Genomic DNA, 23,468 nt, shown 5'->3' with positions numbered 1-23,468 from the left:
TTCTTAGCTGGTCGCAGAAGAGAGATTTGATCCCCACTCAGATGACGATAGCGCTTAAGCTTCACTATCAAGAAGGAAATATATCTAAATGATGTCTCAATCAGAAAGGATGAGTGAACTATCCAACCTCGCCTGGGAGAAGCGACTTGAGACTGGGCTATACCCTTTAGTCTGTACAATTGGGCAGGAGACTAAGTGGCAAAAGTTGGGCAACACCGATAATTGTTGACGTTGGGGTCGTTATAGAGGAGGTATGACTTATCACTTATGAGTGCAGAGAGTATGAGGTTTTCACAGTTTAAGTTATGATGACAAAATATTTGATATTTGATGAGAGATAAGGGTTTACCAACGCATTGTGCATATTTCCAGGTGATGCAGAAATGAAGATGTAGCTCTTCATGCTCACATAGTAATCAACCGCATCTAGTAAAGAAGCCTTGCCTTCAGTTTTAGCCTGTTCTGCCTTCGAAGCAAGGCTTTTCTTGTCCTCCATTAATGGAAATAACTTTCGCAAAGTTGAGATCCTTGCTACACTATCGTAGACCTAGAAGATGAACCAACCTAGGTTAAGTTATCTGAAACATGAACCACATGGGTGGCTTAAAATTCAATATGGAACAAAGCTATTAATCTATTATTATCTGCCCCTTCCTTGTGGCATTTTTTGAGCCTAACATGTATCGGTTTTTGTTGGGTGACGTGGGGGAACGTCTGATCATTGGCCCTAGCTCTGATATCATATTAAGTTTATAGGCGTCCAACTCAAAACCAATTGAGCGGAAAGGCCCATTATATTCTTGATCAAGAGATGCCCTCGTCTATATGGGATTATTCTCGGAATTATGCTAGGGAACAAAATAAACCTTGTGGGAAGGAAGATATAGGCGAGTGGAGTTGTCCAAGCCTAAAACTGCAAGCAGTAATCCAAATTCTTCTGGCGTTATCGGGCACCGCCCCTGATTCTCAATTCCTGGTCAGTGAACTGAGAGTTTAATACTCTACCTTACCAATTACTTGCCAATACTTTGCCAAGGACAATTTTTCAGCTTTACCCCCACCAAAGTCACATGCTGAATGGGCAGCCATATCCTGTACATCAACCATGATTAAACAAGAGAATATAATGATTCACAAATCCAAACTTGACACAGATTATTCAAGTGGCCCGGGGGAAATGCCTTTTTAGAACAAAACTTAGGCAGTGCTCATTTTCTTGATACATATGCATCTGAATATCTGATTATTATTTACGTCAACACATATTCTACATAAGTTGAACCATAATTTTAGCCAGGTTTGGCTAGCGGTCCAGAGAAATGTGATTAGAATAACAATCACTTCTAAATGGTAGATATTGATTTTACCTGTAGATGATGTTATTTATGTTTCTATTGACAAAACTTTATTTTTCTAGAAATGTGATTCCTGATGAATTCTTATACATGTATTACAACACATCACTTCATAACGTGATTGATGAATTTAGGTATGATAACTTTGAGGATTTCGAATAAAATATACAGGTTGAAATGAAGTAGGATGGGTGGTAGATATTGTGGTTAAGCTCTTAGAGTAGATATACAATTTGGCTATTTTTATTTCCATATAACCATGGCTTGAAAGGGAATAATACAACCATCTTATGTCTGTCTTTATTCCCTACATTATGATTTTATCGTGAGATATCTAAGCTTTGTTGGAGTTGGACATTATAATGATGTGATATGTTATATTATATGAATTCTCTTGTCATTTGTAAACTTTTTGACTAAACTCTGTTATGGTCCCAAATTTGTTCTTTCACAATCTTTGGACTAAACAATCATTTTAAAATGTCAGCGGATTTAATTATTGCCATTTAATTTGTTATTTTTTTGGACTAACCTCCCATCAACCTAAGATTACCAAACACTGTGAGTATATTACGGAAGATAATTATGCATTTTTGAGAAGGAAACTAAACTGTTATTTTTTGTTGAAAAACTAAAATTTTGTTGACTTCCATCGTGGGAATTCATTTTCTCAGAGGGTGGGTGAACTAAAGATGGGAGAATCTATAGGCATTCTAGTTGGCTATCCGCACCTTGAGTGGTTTCAATTTCGATAATAATTTGCTAATTTGGACAGTCAGGGCTTGAACTCAGCTGACTGAAGTAGGCGTCTACTTCGGATGGGCGCCTCCGGTGTCCCTGTATTAAAGTCGCCGTGTGCGCCTTATCATGTTGCTTCAAGAATTTCCCTAAGGCACTCTGGATGATCTTAGCCATAAAGTTGTTGCCTATTAAAGTTCCTGTTAAAGGTTGCTTATGAGTCTATGTCCCTCCCCACTTAGAGAAGGAAAGAAAAAATGTAGTATAAGCAAACAACAACAAAAACCAAAATAAATGATTGAATGGGTATCTTCTCCTATGTAAACCTATGTTTCTACTACTATCTCCTAAAAAATCTCTGAACTTAAATAATGGATGTACGTGAAGTAGAAGGAAAATGGTAAAAGTAGCAGATCATCACTAAACAATCTGACTGTTGATTCTGTTATAACAATTATCACAACATTAATCTCAATCATAATCATTGACTCAATTGTTCAAAAATATCGATGTTGTAGATCAGCAACATATTGAGTACATCAATTGCACATAAGGGTATATATATATATGGGGTAATTTTTAGAAAGGTCAAAATAATATTGAAAATGAGTAGAAAAACACAAAACATTTGAAAATTATTATTTAGGTCAAAAAGTGTGCAAATACTAAAATACTTTTTTTTGTCATTTTGTGTAACTAAATTCCTTTATTTTTCTTTAAATTTTAAATCGATATAACTTTTGTTTCAGATGTCGGATTTTTATAAAAATTATATATTTAGAAATGATTTTTCATTAGCTTTCTAACAAGATCCACTTTCAATACTTTTTTAAAAAAAAAACCCCAGAAAAAACGGCGTTTTTTTCCTTTACGTTTTTCTGCAAACGTGTTTGTAAAATTCTGTTATGCAAACGTGTTTGCAACAATCTGTTATGCAAACGTGTTTGCAAAAATCTGCTATGCAAACGTGTTTGCAACAATCTGATCTGCAAACATGTGTTTGCATAATGTAAACTGCAAACATGTGTTTGCAAAATGTAAACTGCAAATTGTGTTTGCAAAATATAGATTGCAAACATGATTTGCATGTTTTGCATAATATAATCTTGAGTTGCGTATCTTGTAAACTCGATTTGCAAACGAGAATATAAACTGAGAGTGTCTACGAAATTTTGAGTTTGGAATTGATTTCATCATTCATCAGTTCAATCATACTCAAAATCACCAATGGATTTTTGCCTCCATCCAAATAAAATTGGCGAACTTCATTTACTAGTCTTACAGTTTGCGGTGCAAATTCAAAACTTAAGAGATGGGTTTTCAAAAAGGTTGTCCTCTTTTGATCTTCCAGGTCTATAAAAGTATCCACTTGATTCAAAAGTTCAACTTCTGTTTCTTCTTCTCATCCTTGGTTATATATTCTGCAACTTTCATTTCTAAATCTTCATCTTCATTCTTGTTTTCAAAACACCTTTGGTACTTGAGCTGACCTTATCATAAGATGGAGGAAGGCATTGCAACAAAAAAACATTTTGCAATATAAGAGGGAGTTGGACAGAGAATGTTGCAACTCCAATTCAATTGAAGGAACCTCACAATTTTTGCACAAATTTCAGATGAAGAAGCAATAACATTCACTTTTTACACCAAGTGGCAACACTGCAAAATCAAACATGGTATTCGAATTACAACAATGTCGAGAAATGAGACTAATGAAATTCTAGCGACAGTACAAGCCCAGACGGTAATGTCAACAATTGTCAAACATATAAAGGAAGAAACGGAATGATTCTAAACACGCTATATAAACCAATACAACAAACTACTAACATAATGGGATGACATACTTTTGGATCAGCGACTCCTGCATATTGTAGTGAATTCCTCTCATCTTTCTCAAATTGCGTAATATTTGCAAGCTTGGCATAAGTGCAACATTCGAACGCTCAAGCTGAATAAAGTGAATCGTTGCTTTAGCTCCAAGCTTTATATTCCCATGGGTTTTACAAGCACCTAATAATGATGCCCAACCAATTGAACGTGAGTCAAATGACAGTGATTCAAATAGTCTCTCGGCCTTTTCCAATTTCCTAGTTCGTCCAAGTAGGTCAATAGTACATGAATAATGTTCTGCTAGTGATTCAATCTCAAACTTCTCCCTCATCATATTAAAGTACTCCCAACTTTTTTCTACCTTCCCATTGTGTGCACAAGCAGAGAGAACATATATGAAGGTGATGCTTGTAGGCTCATTATACTTTCGAGCATTCGTTGGAACAACTAGAGTTTCATTTCCAAACTTGTGTTGTGCATAACGTGCAATTATCTAATTGAATCAAACATCAATCAAGTATCAACTAAATTTGTCTGGATAAGGAAAGAAACTCAACAAGAAAGACAAAAAGTACACTTTAATACTTAACAAAGAGAACCTAATTATCAGGTTTATAGACCAAGTAAAGTTTGACATCTTTCTATTGTAATAAAATTGTGAAAGATACCTTTTTGCCTTCATAGTTCTTGTTCAAGGTTAGTAAGCTTATATCTCCAAAAGACCTTCTGACTGACCAGCCACAAGCATCTAAAAGAGAAAAAAAATAATCATGTTAGTTCAGAATTTAAGTAATAGTGGAGTAATCTCTTAAAGCACATAAAGAAAATCAGACGATGAAGCTACTATCGGCATAGTTAAAGAAAAATTGAAATTCTACTATAACCCTATTGAGTTTCTTTAGTCAGTCAAATATCTGCAAGTTCTAGCAGAGAATTCTTCATTTTGACACTAACCTGATATTATAAAGTTCCAGAAAACCAAATCTGGTTTTGGAATTTCTTCAAACACTTTCCTTACATCTAAACACCAGACCCTTATTCAGAATACAAATCAATCAAACCACTTCCAACTTGAGAATTTTGATGAAACAAAGATCTCCTGTTAATGAAGAACTCCTGAAGATGACGAATGAAGCAATATTTCATTCGATCCGCAGCTTGAAGAACTTCTGTGCCGTAATCTTCTTTACACCTAAATGGGTCGACTGTTACCAAACCATCTAGACTCTAATGTTTCGACTTGATCGACTGAAGGAATAAGAAGAAGAGAGGATTCAAAGAAGACTGGATCCGAAGAAGAAGAATTAGGAACAAGAAGAATCGAGAAGCAGAAGATAGAAAAAAAACCCAAAATTCAGTATTTTTTTAGAGAGATTAAGTTTTAGTTAGGAAGGGTATATTGGGAACGGGAAAAAAAGGAAAATGACCTTCATACTAATTATCAATAATATTTTAAACTTTGTTTACCATTTCACATAATATTTAGATAGCTCCTAAAAAAGATATAGGTTTTTTTAGTTATTATGATTAATTTTTAAACCCAAACAACCATTTCCCCTATATATAACTATAAATATAACTATAAATCCAAGAGACAACCTTGTTATAGTTTTACACCAAAAAGAGGAGGAAATTGTTGGGGTCCCTCCTTATATAAAAAGGATTCATAGTTAGAATAGGATTTCCCTTATTCCTTATTTAGTTCTATTTCTAGCGTAAAAAAGAATCCTATTTCTAGTAGAATACCTCCTTATTTATCATTATAAATAGGGAATGAAAGGGAAGAAATTATTCATACTTTCAAGTCAGAAAGTATCCTCCCAGTTGGGAGAGTTAGTAGAGAATCCTTTCGAATCATATCCTCTCAGATTAGAGAGAGATAGAGATCAGAGAGATGAGAACAAAGAGAGGTCAGAGAAAGAGAAATTTCTGAAGTGGTTCTTTCAAGAGAGATTGAAAGAGAAGAATATTGGTTTGAAGAAAAGAAGATTATTAATCTTGTGAAGCAATTTAGTTTGTGGTTATCTTCTTCAACCTTTAGTAATCTAGGATTTGTTCAAATCCTAATGGTAGTAAGAAATCTTTGTATCTCCTTTCTTGTTTGGTTTATCCACCATAGTTTTGGTGAAGAATTGGTTAATCCTCTATTTGTTTAGGGAAGAGTTGTTTTCAAAGAGTGTTTCCACACATCTTGAACAATTGGTTTATCCACCATAGGTTTGGTGAAGAATTGTGTAACCCATTATCTAATCATAGTGGAAGATTTTTGGACTAGGTCCCGTGGTTTTTTACCTTCTATCTTGGAGGGGTTTTTCGCCACGTTAAATAATCTTGATGTCTCTGCTTTTACATTCACATCGTTTATCTTCAGATTCCTGAACAAGTTAATTAGGTTATTTTTCCTAACAAGTGGTATCAGAGCAAGGCTAGATTTATCGTTCAGAAATATGGAAGGAAAACAGTAGTGCACTTTACACATGATTCAAGTGAATTCGTGAATGATAGATGAATACAGATGGAATGTGAGATATCGTGGTATCAGAGCAAGGTTAGATTGACCAATTTTTGACCAAGTCTTCACACCCCGGAAACTATTTTGCTTTCCCCAAAGCGCTGACATTAACAAACGGAAAGAAATAAGAATTCAAAAGAAACCATGGAATCTCCCAAAACATTACTTGGAATATAAACTTCTGTACATATAAAAGTTTAAGTGATTGTAACAATAATTATCATAGGCATCCTTGAAGCTCTATCCAAATCATTCAGGTACAAGTTAAACTAATCCTACTCCCCAGTTAACTTCTTTACTATTCATGCAACTATAATCCATCACAAAAACTATCATATATTATTGAGTTTGCATTAGACATCCATCTTCAATCCCTTTTATTGAAGGAGAAAGCGTTCCACGAGTTAAAAAAAACCCATAAACTAATCTGGTTCGATACAAATCAGCAACATTAATGCGAGCATCCTCCATTAGTAAGAGGTCAGCCACTTGAACTGCACATGTCACATCACTTTAGTGCAATTGTATGCCTAGTATGATATGAGGCATTCACATCACCTCTGTGCAGATAAAATTGAAGTAAGAATTATTTTTTTATTTTTTAAAAGAACAGACACGCACTAACTACACCACATCATGATTCAGAGCCGAGATAGAATGCCACACCCTATGCCGATTTTTCCTACCCCATTTAGCTAATGCATCCGCCTCTGAGTTCCTCTCTCTTGGAATGTAGGAGAATCTGATCTGGGTAAACTTGTTCTTCAGCTGCAGTATTTCTACCAAGTGCTTCATGGTTTGCCATTGACAGGGGTGACGTTGGTCCTTCAAGTAGGCAATTACGTTCGTGTTGTCACTTTCTATATGAACATGAGTGATCTGAAGGTCAATCGCCCATAACATTGCTGACTTAATGGCTATACTCTCACATTCTTCTGCATTTTGACCTCTAATTGGGTTTGCGCATGCGGCAATCAAATTTGAATTGGAGTCGTGGATGATGCATCTGATTCCTGCCGGTTCTGTTAAGTTGGTGAAGGAAGCATCCACGTTCATTTTGAGAAATGGTTTTGATGGAGGAGTCCATGAAGGCTGACTGAGTTCTTTCTTTCTGCTAGGTATTTTGAGCGGTGCAGTCAACGAGGTATTGATTATCTAGATCGTTTGCATGGGATTCTGTCTGTTAGGCGTGAAGCATGCTTCACACCTACCTTTCCAAGTGAACCATAAAATTTTGGCATACAATTCCCTTAGTTCGTCATCTAGGTTCTTCCAATGGAATATCCATTGTTTCATAGATTCTATGTTTTCCGTCCGTACCTGGAAATAAAACCAAACCGCTTTCGCGTAGTGACAGTGTAATAGAGCATGCTCAATCGTTTCAGTAAGTGCTCAGTTGATACAAGTAAAAATATTCCCGATAAATTTGCCTATTTTGGCCTTAATGTTGGAACCGGAGCCATTTTTGGCTCGACCCGACTCGTCAAACTCAGAAACAGAACGCACCATTGCGTTCGTCTCGTCGAGCTCTTTAGTTTAGAGTCAAGAATCACTCAAATCCGATTCCGGATGAATGAGAAATTAGAGGTTCTGGTTTGCCTAGAATATCTGATTGAGAAGTATTTCTAGAGGTTCTGGTTTGCCTAGAATATCTAGAAAAAAGGAAAAAAGAAGTTTTGAGTGAAGTGATAATCATAGGTCGTCTAGGACATCAAATTCATTCTCTTCTTCTCTTCCCTTCTAACAATTAGAGGTTCTGGTTTGCCTAGAATATCTAGAAAAAAGGAAGAAAGAAGTTTTGAGTGAAGTGATAATCATAGGTCGTCTAGGACATCAAATTCATTCTCTTCTTCTCTTCCCTTCTAACAATTAGAGGTTCTGGTTTGCCTAGAATATTTGATTGAGAAGTATTTCTAGAGGTTCTGGTTTGCCTAGAATATCTAGAAAAAGGAAGAAAAAAGTTTCGAGTGAAATTTGAATTTCCAAAGCATCTAGAAGATCATTCGCATTAGTCCAAGAGCTCATAATACTTACAAAGGTTCGTCCGCTTTCAGAATAAAAAAGTACCATCTTAAAACTCTGAAAGGAAAGTCGTTGTATCCCGAAGGCATACACCCTAACGTTTGGTACTGTTACGGGGGTGTAAAATGTCTTAAGGAAAGAGAATTTATTCTCGCCTCGACTACATTAACATCTATCTCGGTTAGTCCGAAAGAAGGAATATTGATAAATCATTATTCTTTAATAGTCTATCTCTCTATAAATTAGAGAAATGAAACTCTGTCTAAATCAAGCCAAGAGAGAAATCGACTTATCGATTGATAACCAGAGGAACAACACTTAACTAGTAAACTGTTGGTACAACATTTCCATAAGAATAGTTTGATGCGAGGGATAGTATTTAGGGTCCAAATATGAATCCATTCGATGGTCTCTTGATTATTTTCCAATCTGTTGTATATTTATGTTTGTGTAATTGTTCGACTCTCTTTCCCTCTAATGAAATATCTAAATGATGACAATTAAGAAATCAGAGTTTCAAGCATAGACAAAATAAAAACAAACCTCAATTATATACTGCACAAGGACAGACTGATGGTTCAAAGAAGCCTACTACAAACTAAAAAGTTCAGTAGCCTAATTCATTTGGTCCAGAAGCTAAACAATCTTCAGACTTCACTCATCTCTGGAATTTTTCCACATCATCATGCATCGATGTGAAAACATCAGTCATATCTAAACAAAGGCATATAATATTAGCAGTACCTAAATCACCAAAACAGAAACCTTTACATAGAAATTCATATCTAAACAAAGTCATTTTATATGAAACCCAAGAAAATCAAACATTTCCAATTAAAATTTAAACCCATTTCTTCACTCTAACCACTTTAAAAAGGAAATTCTCACGTGAGAATCCATCATTGGTTTGATACGAACAAGCAAATCAAGTGCTCTTTTTTTAAGCTTCAAAAGTTCTTCAAACTGAAACGCTTATCTCTCCGCAGACATAATCCTACTCGCCGCCTCTTTTGATTGCTCATTGATGACATCAACGAAAGCTTGCTCCAATGCTGCCATTATCTACAATTTCAGATCAAAATCATCGATAATCAACTCTAAAAAACCTAATCAATCAAACAAAACTCCGAATAAACATAAGAAAAGAAGATGAAAAAAAAAAAACGTAAAAATGGTAAAAACAAGATCAAAATCGAAATAAAAAACAGAATCTAAGGTTTGTGAAAGAGTGTGAAGAAATGAGAATTCTAGGGTTTTTTACCTCTTAGTCGTCGTCGTTGTTACCCATTAGAGAGAGAAAGTGAGAGAAGAGATTATTTCGGTTTTGTGAGTTCGACTAACGAAGTGAAAATGAAAAGAGATACCGGATGTGCACCTCAAAAGTCCTGCAACTTACCCCAGATCTCCGATGCGCCTCAAAGTCCTGCACCTCAAGGGAAGAACAGTCTTGTCGGCGTAGCGTCTTAGCATGTTCCGCCACAACCTTAGCTATTGGGTGCTCACTATTTACCTGTCAATGAAAGTTTAGATATCTTTTTGTTTTTGTCAATTTATTTCACGTTTTGTTCGTTGCTTATACAACTATTTCTATTTTTCTTAAAAAAAAACATGGAAACAAGCAAACCAAAATTAGGTGGTTGCTACATAAATATATTAACCTCCGCTTGTAGCAGGCCAGCAGCCATGTCGTACAACACTTGGATAGGCATGTTTGAGAAAACCATTGTACTAACTACCACAGGTTTCCCCTCCGTCAGGGTACCTGTTTTGTCGAACACTACAGTTTTTACTTGTGGGTTCAAAAAAATAAAAGAGGTTAGTTATTTGTCTAGGCATGTACCGGGTTCATTTTCTGAAGACAATATCGCTTTAAATATGTAAAGAATGATCTTCGCTGGATTTAATGCCTTATTGGGAAACCATAAAAGAAATTTTTTGCCTTGTGTGCATTTTCAAGTGCATTTCCACTTTTGATAAGAACACCTTGAGAAGCGCCCTTCCCTGTGGCTACCATGACAGCAGTTGGGGTTGCTAGTTCCAGGGCACATGGACAAGCAACTACCAGAACTGAAATACCAAATTGGAGTGCCAATTCAAAGGCATCCATTGATTTTGGTATCCAGTCTTTAGGGTAAATAGCAGCTTCTCCGGGAATAAACTAGCCCAACCATGTGAAAACCGCTACCACAACAACCTGCAAAAAACATAGAAATGTCAGATGTCTTCATATATCTCAGAAGAAAGAAGTTATATGACGAAGTTGGTTTAAAATTGCTTGTGAATAACTAAATGAACTCTTGCCCTTATATCTTAGATTTGCAAAACGGAAGTTTTTAGTAATTTGAGTTTAGATCAGTTCAGAGATGATAACGCATTGGAGATTACCAGGTGTTTTACAAATAAATCATAACAATATTAAATTGATAAATGTACTACTTATCATTCAATTACATATTATCTACAGATAGTGTTCCTCAATTTTCAGTGACTGTTAATATAACAATAGTTCCTCAATCAAGTTAATTTCAACAAAATGACATACAGGAGCAGAAAAACTGTCAAGAACATACAAGTATCCGAATTGTATTTGTTCGTTGAATGGAGTGGTCAGACTAAAGAGTAGCAAGACATTATTCTGCTACAATGTCAGAGAAAGTAGGAGCAGAATTTGCATTATACTTTCTATAGTGTAGACAACTCACGAAGTCCTGATAGTCTTAAGAGTGCATTCATGTTGCATCAATCTCAGTACGATATGAGACCTAATAACTAAATTCCTGTGTCGTACTCTCTTCCACTTTGACGTAATTGGCACGTAAGTAGTTCCAGATACAGTAAAATAAGCGATGTTTAATGCAACAAATTGAATTAGAATTTAATCCCATTTCTTTCATCTCTCTTCAAGTCTCTTTTACGAAAGATGGTCAAAACCACATTTTTCATTTGAAAGCATATTAAAATTCTAAGAAACACTGAACATCAGTTGACCTCACCCAAAATATTTAAATCCTCCATCATATCTGTAGCTTGGGTCGAATAACTATAAGTTAATCTTATAAAGACTCAAAGATACATTGAAAAACCTTATAACTTGAATCATATATCACACTAACGTATTAAATCAAGAGAAATACATACCACGGAAACGAAGACTTCGGAAATTTGGTCAGCCAATTTTTGAACAGGAGCTCTAGCAAGCTGAGCAGAACCAGCTGAACAATTTGGGACAGTGTAGTATCTGATCCAACATGAGTGACTTTAACAAATAAACGCCCATTCTCGTTCACGATTCCACCAATAACCTGTCGATAACATTCAAATATTACAGTGAGCAAAATAATAACCTCGTAAAGTTAGACAACCTTGTCCCCTGACCTTTTAGCCACTGGCCTTACTTCCCCGGGGATCATGCTCTTATTGACATGGCTCTGACCCCTCGAAACGAGCCCATCAACAAGAACTTCTGCCCTTGGGACGGTCTTTATGACATCATTCTTTTGTATCAGTGCAGTATTTATCTCATTTTAAGATATCAAATTCCCTTCTCCATCAAAAGATAACAAAAGTGTTGTATCAAAACTTAGGGAATGCAAAACTTCCGTAGAATCACATGTATAAAATGAAAAAGTTTATAATTCCATATAGAACAATATCTTTAGATCAAAAATATTGAGCAGACGATATAAAGAGGTTAATATGCTTATCTGAAACTGGTATCACAAACTGAAGCCCCTCCCTTAAAGTCGTTTCTTCTTCATTAGCGTCTGCAAAACCAAGAGGACCAAATTTATAACCGATAAGAGGATAAATATATATCATCTAAGGAAACCTCTATAGTAATCAACCCAAGGAAATAAAAGACTTAAATACTAACAGTTACTAACTTGTGGGTCATTAACAAAACAATAGTTCAAAATTAAAAACTTAAGTTGTCTCCTTCTTCATCATCTTCATCATCATCTTCTTCTTGGTCTTATTCTTATTCTTTTACTGCTACTAAAAGTAAACTATAGTTTCTACCACTTCTTTTTGTGTTTTATCAAACCCTAGATGAATGAAGCAGATAAAACTCATCAATCTCCACTTCTCTTGTTTTTTAGTAAATTATAGTTTCTACCACTTCTCTTTGTTTTTTTAGTGAATTATAGTTTATACTACTTCCCGTCGTTTTTTATCAAACCCTAGATGGGTTTTAATCAAACCCTACACTGATGAGGTAAAACTCTAACTTTTTTAATTTTATTTGTATTTTCGTTTGGGTAGTTTGAAAGAATACAAAACGATTTCAAGGCGAAAATTCGAATTGAAGAAGAAATTCCCAGAATTTCGTGAGAAATCCACAAAAATATGCTAGATTTTCGTGGCAAGCTTCCTTTTGTCTTGCCAAATTTTCGTGGGAAACCAACGAAATTGGCAAGTCAGAATTTTTTTTTTTTTTACAAAAAGCCAAAAGTTAAGATCTCTCATGTTTTGTCGATTTTCCACGAAGCACGAGCAACTCTACTTGTTTGTAAAAAAAAATCTAGGGTTTTGAAAATTTTGATTTCTATATTTAAAAGTTTTAGGGTTTTTAGATCTGATCTTTCTGGCTAGGAATATCCTTCAACAATTCCCTTTCCTTTGTTTGATGTCATAATCTTCTCCAAAAAAATTCTCTCTCTAGAATTTTGGGTTGATGATGAAGACGAAGTAGTAGAAGAAGACCAAACTTACTTAGGGTTTACGGAGAAAAGAGGGAGGTATTAAAATAATACATCTAATTCTAAGAGGACTTGAGTGAAAATAATAGAGAGTTGTCCCCTTAGAAACTGGTGTCCATATAAAAAAATTAATCATTTTGGTTGTCCACATAAGATAGTTGTCCATATAAGAAAAACGGTTGTCGACGTATTGGCCACCAAGTTTATAAAGAAAATTGATATTCCGCTAATATAGATTGATATTCCTGGGAGACGGTAAGTTCGGAAGGAAATTTATGAAGAAGATTGATATTCGGCAAATAAAAAAAATAAATTGGGTTAATAAACTGGTTAAACTCAACGGTGTAGATGATGATCTTTGACGACTCAAATTTAACTAGTTTATTTACATTCTTTTTTTTTTTGAATGGGTAAGCGTGTGCCACGAACCCTTGACCTACATTCTCTCATTTAGTGGGTCAATAAATTTGTCAATTTTAAGGTGAGTAATAGATCAAAGGGTGAATATCTTATCAAAATCACAACGAACGACCAGAGTCTTTTAGTTTGTCCCAGTCAGCACAAAACCTTGCGTTTTGTTATATAGACTAGTTATAACCCGTGCCCCCAGGGCACGGACAATTATGTCTTACAAATCATAGAAAGTCAATGATTTTTTACCGACGAATACTAAGTATATCACATTTACAAACAATAAGAAACAAGAAGAACATGGCGAACATAAGATCATACATAAAAAATTTAAAATAAGTTAATAGTTTTTAATTGAAAAAAGTCTGAAATCGATAATTAGCTTTGGAAGCAGCATAAAAATTCACAGAAGTTTTCAGGTCGTATAATGAAGGTAAAAATTCATTTTACTTTTACAAGAGGTAATTCGAATTGTTCAAAAGAATTGATAAAAATTCATTTCTATTAAAATTTAAAGAAGAAATCAAGAGAAAATTTATAACAAAGAAAATCCTATTAAAAAATTACTGACAAAGATATATATATATATATATATATCTATTATGCGTACCCATCTGTTTATATAATTTGTAAAGTCTAGTTACAAGATTATAAGACTACCACCTAATTGACTCTTACTCATCAGGAAAAAAAAATTGAAAAGTAAAAAAAGTAATAGATTTAGATCGTAAAATCAGAGAAAGAATAACAACTAACTCTTCAAAATAGATGCTTTTCAAATTTAGAAACGATACAAAAAAGTTTGAAATTCAAAAACTTCAATAAAAAAGATTGAAACGATACAAAAAGATTGAAATTCAAAACTTCAATAAAAAATATAGTTATTTCCTTTTTGACCCCCTACTTTGTGACCAACTTCCTTTCTGGCCCCCTATTTTCATAAATTCAAATTTGACCCCCTATTTCAGGTAAATACCGTAACTACCCTTCCTAATTTCAGAATAAAAATATTAAAAATATGGAAAAAAGGAGAAAAAAATTTTGGTAGTTATGGCATTTACTTAAAAATAGGTGAGGTGGAAATATCACTTTTTTTAATATTTTATTTTGAAATTAAAGGGTATTTATGGCATTTACTTGAAAATATGGGGCCAAATTTGAATTTATGAAAAATAGGGGGCCAAGAAGGAAGCTAGTCACGAAGCTGGTCACAAAGTAGGGGGCCAAAAAGAAAATAACTCTAAAAATATTAATTTTTCACTTTAGAAAGATTAACATAGAAAGCGAAAATAAAGTAGATCGATAGAGAAAGAGATACACGTAGAGAGAAGGAGATTTATCATTTTTTGTATTTACAATTAAATATTTAATTTTTGAGTTTATAGACCAAAATTAGGGTCCTAATAGGAGATATAGTCCTCTATAATCCTAAAAAGGATTTCAAAACCTAAATAATAATTTAAATGGATATCTAGTCCTTTGGTCTCATCTAGAGAGAAAACACAAATCCATATATATTAAAGATTTAATGTGTATATTAACCTTCTTTAATATCAAAACGTGATTTACATTCTAAACTGTTAAAGATATTTTTTCCATTTTTATCTCAACTTTCTCTCTCCAATCACGTTTGAATTGTAACTAACTACTATATTGATAATATTCCGAAACTGAAATCCGGTAACTTTCCATCTATCTCTCTAAAAACGAAATCTTCATTAAACATAAATTAAACTCACCACCAGCTGTTAAAAATTTCATTGTTTAATATTCAATCAAGAGCTTTCATCAAAACCTCCATTGTTATTTAGGTTTTATACTGTTTATCTCTTTATTCTAGCCATTGTTATTCAGGTTTAAAATCTTATCTTTATTGCTTTATAGGTTAAAGATTCATATAGAATCGTTGAAAACATCAAATCTTGATTTAGGTCTTTTTTTTCTTGTTTTCCATTTCAATAACTTTGAATCTGTTTTGCTGTAATCTTAACTACCTTGGAATGGAAGATTTATATTTTCTCTCTCTAAAATTTTCATAATTCTTTAAGATCTTTGATGTTTATTTCTTATTTAATGATTTGTTCAATGTTAGTATGTTATTTCTCCTTCCAATGTTCATTGTATATTTCTTCAGGTCTACGTTAAATCCTCTTCTTTTTTTGTTTTTTTTGCAGATCAGAATCATCTGTCCGTACAGCTCTTGATCTTTGTGATTATCCACACTTATTCCTATAACAGAATATAAAGTACAGGTACTTTACGATAACTTTCCATGTTTTCTGATAAAATTTGCTAATAGTATCTTGATGTTTATCCTTTTTTATTCTTGTAACAGAATAAAAATTACAGTTACGTTACGATAAATTACCATACTTTCTGATACAATTTGCATACATTTCACGTAAGATGATAGTATTAATGATCAAAGGTTCGTAAAGTATGAAAAATTTATCCAACATTACACGTCCTTTTTTTACCAGAACAGTGGCCATGACAAGCATATAAAACTTCTCTTAACCTAATAAACAATTGTACTTTTCCATACATTATACATAATTTATTGATCTGTACCTGTTATTTATGATCCATCTCATTTATTTTTTATTAAATGTTTCATTATTAATGTATGTAAATTTGATTATAATTTTTTTTAACTAATACATATTTTTTTTCTTGTAGTAAACCAGCACTGATGGAATTTCTTACAGAATCATCACATAAACTATAAAAGTATAAATTACGATGAAGAAGATTGTTTCTATGATCCTGTTTGGACAACGGAGTCTTACGTGAAGACTTACAAGGAATATATAAACCCTGCCCCTAACTTCGATGAACCATGTACATTTAATGAAGAGTCAAAAACACTACCATGTTTGATTCGCCGTAAACCTGGAAGACCAAAGACAGTAAGGATCGAGAGCTCGGGCAACATTTTGACGGAGTTTGTTTTTAAGTTACCTAGTCTACTATGTTCTTTTCATTTACAATAAAACACAGATTATTGTTCAATAAAATTTCCTTTCAGTCGTACAAAGGTTGTGTTATTTACTATACAGTATACATAATTTTATGATAAATCACATGCTTTATAACAAAAAACATGATTTCAGATTTACATTTCCTAACAAGTTACTATAATTTATGGTACATAATGGATAATCTAAGTATTCAATGGTACATAATGGATTCAATGGTACATTTCCTAACATGACATAAAAAACAAGTAATTTATGTCAGAAAATAATCAAAGTATTCAATGGTACATAATGGATGACACACACGCATATGATAAATTACGTTGTATACATGACAAATGATGGTTTCCTCGTCATAAATAACACATAATTTACGAACTTGTTTCATAATTTGTATTCGATGTGTGTTTATGTATGAGTAAAAAATGAAAGTTAAGTGAGAGAAAGTTGATATATATGTTTTGAATATTAACCCCCAAATCACGCTAATTGATCTCAGAAAATATACTCTTTCCAAATTTGAAAATTAAGTGAGAGAAAGTGATATATAGATTTGGTTTCCAAATCTGAAAGGATGAGAGAGAAAATCTGTTTTGGAAAATATCCGTTTTCCAAATCTGTTTCGAAAAATCTTTTTTGGAAAATATCCTTGATCCGTTACTTCCTATTAAATCTTTTCAGTTTGTAACCTAAATATCTTCCCCAAATCACGCCTCCTGGTTTGGGAAACTTTCCGGATTCATTCCGAAATTTAAAAACCCCGGATTTTTTAGACGAGGGACATGGAGGGTATTTATCAATAAAGTATGAGTTATTTATGCCCTTATTGTAAAAGGACTAAATGTCCATATTTTGGGAAGATTGGTCTATATACCTATTATGAAAATGATTTTGGTCTATATACCCATGGACTCTTAAATATTTCAGTCAACTTATGAAGAATACACAATATTAATAAAAGATATATATATATATATACTGAATTTTATGTATTAATCATACATTACTAATTACATATTAACAAAATTAAGAAAACCTAATACTAAATCAACTAAGAAAAACTAATGTTGAACCGAAATTAAATTACTAATTACATATGGACAAAAATTACATATTAACAAAATTACATTACTAATTACATATAAAGGATCGTAGGAGGAAAGAGGGAGATATCAGTATAAGAAAGAAAGAGGGAGATAGAAGTATAAGAAATTACATATTAACAAAAATTAACAAAATTTCTTTTACTAACAAATAAGAAATTTGGTAAGAAATAGGGAGATAGAAGTATAAGAAAAAAAGATTGTAGGAGGAAAGTATATATAGAGAAAGGATTGGGGGATAAAATCCATTAATCTTCTTCTTTTATAACCGAACGACAATTACTTTTTGGGAATTATAGAGATAAGAGGTTACAAGGGAGATATCAAGGTTAAGATTTAAGGAGATTTTAGAAATTAAGATCTAAGGGTTATGATTTCATAACCTAAAACACAATTAATATTGAAAAAGTTTTGGAGATAAATTGTGAAAATGGTCATTAGTATAAATTTAATCTGTCATTAATTTTATGATAGTGGTTATAATTTGAGATAAGAATTAAGGGTTGAGATTTAACTGTGGAAATTGAACGGTCAAAAATTATCGTGGGTTTGTACAATAGATTTAGTGAGTGGGTGAACGAATTGTATTTTTTTAGGTAGGTAAGAGATCTAATGGCTAATATCTGAAAAAAAAAAAAAAAAAAAAAAAAAAAAAACACAACAGACGGTTTATTTTATCTTTTGGTTTGTCCCTGTCAGCAAAAAACATTGCGTTTTATATAATAGATTTACTTTCATCATTACTTTTCTTAGTTTATTTGTTCTTCAGTCGTAACATGACCACAAAATTAAGATATTCAAGAACTTATATAGTGAGTGATTTGAAAAAACTTCATGACCCCATTAGACATCAAGTATAAAACAAGTCAAGAGAACAAAAACAAGTCAAGCGAAAGGACAAAAAATGTCGAAAAGAAATTTCTTCTAATCAATACCCTTCGTAAATTTGTGGACGTAAATATAGTAAGCGGGTCAAGGCGAGAAAAACGAATTTTGAAAATTAACAAAAAAAAAGAAGATCAAACATAATTGTCTTCTAATGAGAGTTTTCATTCTCTCTATAAGTATAGGTTAAGGATTCCGACAACAGGAGCATAAACAAAATTGTGTCCCATTAAGTATATTTGCAGTAGAGCACTCATCAACGTTGCTTCTACCCATCTTGATGTTGTAAAAAGTAAAAAATAATGTTGTAAAAATAAAAAATGTAATATCAAGAGTAATTACCTGATCATTATCATTTTCTCTGCTTTTTGGGTTCCTTTGCAACAATGTCAAATGACCACAAAACTTCGAGCATTGTTTGTTAATTTTGTTCCAACGACATTTAAGACCCTTCGGAGCACGATTCTGGTTTGTACTTTCGTTGAAGTGTTCGGCAATCTTGTTTCAAAAAGTACTCGCTCTTTGATCATTTCCAATAATCGCATCAGTGGCGATATGTAAATAAACGAGCACAATATCATCTACGTGGCTATAACGCTTTACGGAAAATGATGAGTTAAGTGTTTCGTTAAATCGAAAATTTCTTCGACCTCTTCATTCGGTAAATCAACTTTCGGACAATTATTTAACAAATCTAAAAAACTTTCATTATTGTATTATGGTTTTAGACTAGCGCCTTTGAAAAGAAAATAGAGATAATTGGTAGAGGGAAAGAGAGATAGTTAACGGAGAAGAGAGCAATAGAGAGAAGATAGATTGAGATAAATAGAATGGTGGAGGTGTATAGGGGTGGATCCCCATTAAATAGGGGATCCAACCCCAATACTACTGTTGGGAGTCCCCAACCAGCGGTTGGGGACCCCCAACGGTACTATTTGGGAGTTGGGAGCCCCACCCTCCCGGACACCCACCCCCATTTATAGCCCTTGGGAGTTCCCGACAGCTTGTTGGGAAGTCCAAACAGGTTATTTGGTATAGAAAATAAAGATGGTAATGGTAGAGAAGGAAGAGAAGTCTTAAGACGAGGGTAGTTTCGTCCTAGAGAGCCTTAAGACGAGGGTAATTTCGTCCTAGAGGAAGTGTGTCATTTGTACGCCCCTCATATAACGAGCATTTGATAAGAAATTAGTCTTTGGAGGTTAACGCCTGAACGATAATCGTTTTAGGAGTGTATTCCTAATATCGCTAATTAAATCAGGGGCAATAACTAAATCCCCAAGAAAAATACGATTGTTCTTAGTATTCTCTCTTGGACCTTTAAATTTGGGCAATTTCGACAATGATCCTTTGCTTTTTTACTACTCCGTAATGACCCTCTAATCTCTATTGCTTAAAGACCTATTAGACCTACTTTTCCTTTCCCTAACTTTTTTTAACTAACAAAAATACAAGATTAGACATGTATAGTATACAATCATACGACATTGATCAGTTAGTTTTGATGCATTATAAGGATGGAATATATTCGTAATTGTAAAAGAAATATCCATGTGAGAGTAAAGGTTGAGCTGCATATTCTTTTAGACCTATTAACAAAATTATTATTGGAATTGAAAATTTTAGGGGCTCCCAAAATTTCTCAAACTTCCACAATCGAATTGGAGCTCAGGAGATCTCTCACTAGATATTGAGCTACCTAATAGATATGTTAAATCTGCTCTAGATACGGGTCGATATCTAATCCAATTTGCAAGCCGAGAAATATTTTTCAAATTTTTAGGTTGCAGCGTTTACTGTTGTTCGTCCTAACTTCCACAATGGGGGGAGCTCAGACGTGAGAGCCCCCATTGTGTTTGATCTTACATACCTAGTTGAAGGAGAGGCCGATTCAAACACAGGTCTCTCACTAGATATTGAGCTACCTAATAGATATGTTGAATCCGCTTTGGATATGGGTCGATATCTAATCCAATTTGTAATCCGAAAAATAGTTTTCACATTTTAGCTTGCAACGTTTACTTTTATTCGTCCTAGCTTATAAAGGGTTTTTATGGATGCAAATGAGTTTGTCCTAGTTTAAAAAGTTGTACTATTTTCATTTATAGTGATTGTTGCATCATTTTTCTTCGTAAAGAAGGTCTCATCAACCAACTTGCATTAATCTCTTTTATTGTACTATTTATTTAGTTTTGTTATTATTTTCTCAACTTGTTTGTTCTTCGTCATAAGTATGACCAAAAAGTTAGGATATTTAATAGCTTACGTATAGTGACTGATCCGGACTTCACACGGTCTTGACTCCATTAAACGCCAAGCAAGTCTAACAAAAAAAAAACAAATTAAGCGAAAGGACAAGATATGTGAGAAGCAATTTCTATTTTGATACCCAAAGTTGTTGGATTTGCTACCTATAAGGGTAATATCTAATTCAATTTGGAATTCGAAAGATAGTTTTCAAATTTTGGCTCGCATCGCTTATTAATGTTTGTCATAGTTTTATAAAAGATTGTTATCAATGTAAATGGGTATCTAGTTTTCGATTCTAGAGAGAGAATTAGAGGTGACCGAGTGCGAGGATTTTAGTAAATTCACACAGTAATTTTGTTTTTTCATTCGTAATGAAGATCATAGCATCATTGTTCCTCGTAGACATAATCTCATCAATCAAATTACGTAAATCTATTGTATTATATTTATAGATTTACTTTCATTATTATTATTACTTTGCTTAATTTATTTGTTCTTCGTCCTAACATGACCATGAAATTAGGATATTTAAGAGCTTATATAGTGAGTGATTTGAAAAGACTTCATGAGAATGCACGAAAAACCCAAAATCTAGGCTCTAATAGGAAAAAAAACTCACTCGAAAATAATAATACAAAACAACCCATTTTTGAAAAGTTTTTTGAACACTTTTCAAAATGTCGACGACATGTATAATTATTTTGTTAACAAGACAACCATATTTTTTTTGTAATTCAATTTTTGCCACAACATATATAAATATGTTGACAACATATATAAATATGTTGTCATAAATTGTTTACAACATATATAATTGTGTTACAATAAATGTTGACAGCATGCGTAATAATGTCCTGACTTGTTATAAAATGTTGACAATATATATAATGCATTAGCCAAAATATTATTTGTCAGTTAATGGGTTTGTCAAACACAAAGGACAATATGCATAACATCTTAATTTTTGCATAACAAAAATGCAGAAACCATTTCTTTCTTCACAAGACAAATCGGAAAATGGTTTAGCCAAAATGTTAGTGTATCAAATGCGAAACATTTTTGCAAAACAATTTTGAGGAAAAACGAATTTGTTCAGAAATTTACAAAATTGTTAAGAGCAAACTAAGATTTAAAAAAATATTTTTGACGTTGATCGGGGCGGAACATTTCATTTTGGAGGTAAAATTATATTTTTGCAAAATGCGATTTTTTTTTCCTTCCAATTTTATTCAGCTTTGGACCTAACTCCCTAATATTTAAGAAAGGATTTTTGAGCCAGGGGTCCAAAAAGTGGGGGGTAAAATGAAAAAAAATCCTAAGTTGCCTAAAAATGAGGTGCAGGTCCTAATGTCAGGGAAAAATATTTGTTTACCTTTTTTTTTTTCCTTTCTTGCCCCTCGACTTGACCCAGCCCTTCTCTCTCCCACGTTTTTTGAGGGATCATTAAATATCCGTCCCTATCTCACAGGCAATCACATCCTTCCTCCATTCCATTTCGCGCCAACTGCTTCTTCCTTCTTTCCTTTTCTTTGTCTCTCTAAATAATCCTCCATTAATCCTGAGTTTCCCCCCCCCCCATTTTGCCAAATTTTTTGGCGAAATTTTTGGGATCCCGCTCTTTCTTTATTGATCAGTTTCAAAATCTTTGAAAAGTTTTCAAATTTCATCTTCCAACCTATTTATACCACCCACTGTCTTAATATCTTCCAAGCAGAATCTGCTCTTATCTTCCAACCTTTTCAGGTAATGCCTCTTAAATGAGCAAATCCTATTTGTCTTCAATGATAGACTTTAAGGAAGCTGAATATTCCATTTGTTCTTTTAAGGAAGATGATAATGCCTTTTTCTTTTGTCTTCAATGATAAACTTTTAAGGAAGATGATAATGCCTTTTGTAAATGAACAAGTACTCATCTAAATCTATGTTGAAACTTTGACATTCCAAAATGACAGACAAAGTGAAAGGTTTTTTTTTCGTTTCTGTACATTATCTTTTCATACCTTCTTTATTTTGCTTTTCCTTACAGTATACAATGGATATTGAAGGAATACTTTCTGGGGACATTGTTGCACGACGTCCTCTCTGGTGAAACAAACTTCAACTTAGTTGTAACAGTATACAATGGATATTGAATTTTGTTTTTTCTTTTCTTTAAATTATCGTTTCATACCTTCTTTATTTTCTCTCTCTATCCAGGTTGGAGCTTGATTTTTTCGGCTATACTTCATCTACTTCTGCTGCAACATCATCTGAAATGATGAACCACAATCACGTATCTAATAAGTAAGTTTGGAACTAATTTGAACTTTACTGTTTCGTTATTGTTTTACTTAAAATTATAATTTGGTGAGTACACATTTTAATTTACCAGAATCCAAACTCTGGTGAGTACATATTTTTATTTACCAGGAACAAAACTGTTTCCTTACCTAATAATAATTTACCTGTGCCATTTATATGAACCAGTAACAAATGTCTAATAAGTATGTGTGGAAGTCATTACATATTTTTGTGCAGTCTCCCACAGGATTTTTCAAGAAATTCCTCTCTCTTGGTTGAGGATGCATGTACTGCCATTGTCAGGGCTGAACCTCTAAGGTCTGCTAGCTGGCCTGAGGTGTTTACACATTTGGGGCAGGAATTCCCTTGAGGCGCCAACGCCTTTCGAAATGCACTTGGACGAT

At 33.4% G+C, this 23,468-nt stretch overlaps 1 long non-coding RNA gene and 1 pseudogene across 1 annotated transcript; both read right to left on the bottom strand.

Annotated features, from left to right (window-relative positions):
- Nucleotides 1-8,985: 8,985 nt before the first annotated feature.
- On the bottom strand, nt 8,986-9,940 carry LOC147564857 (uncharacterized). The gene is made up of 2 exons (XR_015236967.1): nt 9,722-9,940; nt 8,986-9,522 (listed from the first exon to the last, which is right to left on the bottom strand). It is a non-coding gene; the product is annotated as an uncharacterized LOC147564857 (long non-coding RNA).
- Nucleotides 9,941-10,100: 160 nt separating this feature from the next.
- Nucleotides 10,101-23,237, bottom strand: LOC147564856 (copper-transporting ATPase HMA4-like; annotated as a pseudogene).
- Between the last annotated feature and the right edge of the window lie 231 nt (nt 23,238-23,468).

This window comes from Eschscholzia californica, unplaced genomic scaffold, assembly GCF_041429995.1.
Source record: "Eschscholzia californica isolate CP2 unplaced genomic scaffold, dmEscCali1.0.p SCAF_1, whole genome shotgun sequence".
NCBI lineage: Eukaryota > Viridiplantae > Streptophyta > Magnoliopsida > Ranunculales > Papaveraceae > Eschscholzia > Eschscholzia californica.
Note: the sequence above shows the minus strand (reverse complement) of the source record. Positions and strands in the feature narration are given on the sequence as shown.